The sequence below is a fragment of the Pteropus vampyrus genome, unplaced genomic scaffold (genome assembly GCF_000151845.1).
Source record: "Pteropus vampyrus isolate Shadow unplaced genomic scaffold, Pvam_2.0 Scaffold36, whole genome shotgun sequence".
NCBI lineage: Eukaryota > Metazoa > Chordata > Mammalia > Chiroptera > Pteropodidae > Pteropus > Pteropus vampyrus.
Genome location: NW_011888817.1, coordinates 9260489 through 9263464, shown reverse-complemented (window position 1 = coordinate 9263464; position 2976 = coordinate 9260489).

Sequence of the window (2976 nt, the reverse complement as noted above, 5' to 3'; positions counted from 1 at the left end):
AAGTTATGGAGCTGGTCTGCTGCCAAGTCTATGGTGGAATCTCCACAGCAGAACCAGGGCAGTCTGGGAACTTCACCTCTCAGGATCATCCCGGGTTGAGCTGCCTTCCACTGAGGAAGCCCAGTCTCTCCAGAGGAGCTAGAAGGGCATCCTAGGACCATTCTTGTAAACCCTGCCTAGAAACCCTGAGCCAACTTCACTTGAATGAGTAAACAGCACCACCTGGTGGCACTTGGATGTCATGGCTTCTGGGGAGCCAAAGCCAAGAGGATCCTGGGACAAGAATCTCTAGCCAAGAGGGGTCCAGCAGTGCAAGAAGGGAATGTTGGTCAGAGGGGGATCTGATGTCAGGGATGGGGTGAATTTATGCGTTCATACTTTGCCTTAGAGCTAAAAGAAAACTTAGAGTTTCCAAGGATAGTGGAAGGAAAATAAAAAAACAGTTCCAGAGAGAAAAAGTGACCAATGTCCATACCCAGGATTAAAATCTCCCTCTGCCCAGTCCAATGTTCTTTCAACATAACATTTATTTCAACAGATGCTTGTTAACACTCTACTGCTTTCTAGCATCATGTTAGGCTCTGAAGACAGGGGTAAGCGGCTAAGACAATAATAATTACCACACTGAGGATTTTACGACATAGTCTATTGGCGTTATACTTGTTTTACTTAATCCTCATAACAACCAGGAGTCCCATCTCCATTTTAATGATCAAGACACTAAAGCCAGGGGAAGTTAACTTGCCCAAGGCCACATTGCTGGGAAGTGACTGAGGTGGGATTTAAATCCAGATATGCTTGGTGTAGGTGAAGGGAGCCAAGGGTTAAGGTATGGAGGTGAACGGATGGGGAAGACCAAAGAGATCCAAGCAGAGGGTCTCACTTGGTCCATACACACTGAGTACCTAATGGGCAAGCACCGTGCTAGGCCTGGAGGTAGGAGAATGAGATAAGGTGAACACAGTGAAGGACAGGATGCAGTTCTTGCCTGTCTGGATATGAGGCTGGACAAAATTAAGACATATAAAATGTGCAGAAACTTGATTTTATTAAACAGCCCTGGTTTCGAATCAGAGTTCTGCCATTTCCTAGGTGTGTTACCTTGGGAAAAGCCCTCCATCTCTCTGAATCTCAGCTTCTCCTAATATAAAATAAAGATTTTAAAATGGTTCCTACCCAATAGGGCTATCACACAAGGTACATTATGTAAAATGTTCACCTGTTTAATAAGTGGCCTCATTAGACCTATTAACAGTAGCACACGGTCATTTGGTCATATCACCCTCACAGCACAAGTCACTTTCTTATTCAGAAATCTTTGGTGACTCTCCTCTGTCCATGCGTTAGGTTTAAATTTTTCACTGTCATCCAAGGGTCTCAGGAATCTAGATGTTAATGACCTTTATAGCCTCATGTTCATCTTCTTTTCCCCTTCCATCCATCTCCAGAACTTTTTCATCTTCCCCAACTGAAACTTCACCCACTAATACTAATCCCATTCCTCCCTCCTTCCAGCTCCTGGAAACCACTTCTCCTGTCTCTATGAATTTGACTACTCTGGCTACCTCATATAAATCAACTCATACGATATTTGTCCTTTCATGTCTGCCTTATTTCACTTGGCATAATGTCTTCAAGCTTCATGTTGTAGAATGTATTAGAATTTCCTTTTTTTAAAAGGCTGAATAATATTCCATTGTAGATATATACCATATTTTGTTTATCCATTCATCTGTCAATGGACACTTGGGTAGCTTCTACCCCTCGGCTACTGTGAATAATGCAGGAATGAACATGGGTGTACAAATATCTGTTTGAGTTCCTGCCTTCAATTCTTTTGGGTATATATTTAGAAGTAGAATTGCTGGATCATATGATAATTCAGTTTAATTTTTTGAGGAATCACTGTACTGATTTCCACAGCAGCTGCACCATTTTACATTTCCACTGTCCTATGTTTTTTTAAAAGATTACTTTCATAATGAATTAAAACTAGACTATAGGAAGGCAAGAGTGGACACAAAAATAATGGTTAAGAGGCTTTTGTATTTATCCAGGTGAGATGATTGTGGTTTAGACCTACATAGTAGCAGTGGAGGTGGTGAGAAGTGACTGGGCTCTGGTTTTGTTTTAAAGGTAGAGCCAACTGGATCTGCCAAGGAATTAGCTTCGGAGTATGAAAGAAATGTCTCTCAGGTTTGGGGCTTGAATAACTGGAGGGATGAAGTTGCCATTTACAGCCTTAGGAAGGTTTGCAGTAAGTTGAGGTGGATACATGAGGAGTTCAGGGCATGTTAAGTTTAATATGTCTATTATACATCCAAATAGAGATCAAAAACCCGGGGTTCAGAGATGTGTGGCCTGGTGAGAAAATTTGAGAGTCTCCAGTGTATATATAGATGACATTTAAAATCATGAGACTTGATGAGATCATCTGAGGAATGATTATAGACATCGAAAAGGAGGGCCAAGGACTGAACTCTGGCACATTCCAGCAACAAAGGTTGATGAGAAAACAGCAAAGAACACTGAGAGGAAGATGCTAGTGAGATAGAAGGAAAGTCAGAACATGGTGTCCTGGAAGCCAGGTGAAGAAAATGTTTGAAAGAGAAGGAAAGTGATTAGCTGTGTTAAATAAGGTGCTGTTTTTTCAAGTAAGATTTGAAAATTGGTCATTGATCTTGGCATCCTAACAAATTATTTCAAAGGATTGTGGGGAGGCAAAAACCTGACTGAAGTGAGTCCAAGAGAGAATGCGAGGAGAGGGGAATTGGAGGCAGCGAGTATAGGGAAGTCTTTCAGGAGTTTTGCTGTGAAAGGGAGTAAGGAAATGGTGTAGGGTCAAGAAGGAGTTGGTTTTTGTTTGCTTGCTTGCTTTTAAGATGGGAGAAATAACAGTATGTATGATACGAATAATCGTGTAGAGGGAAAGGAAATGAGGTGGCGGGGAGAGAACTATAAAGCTACACCCTGAAA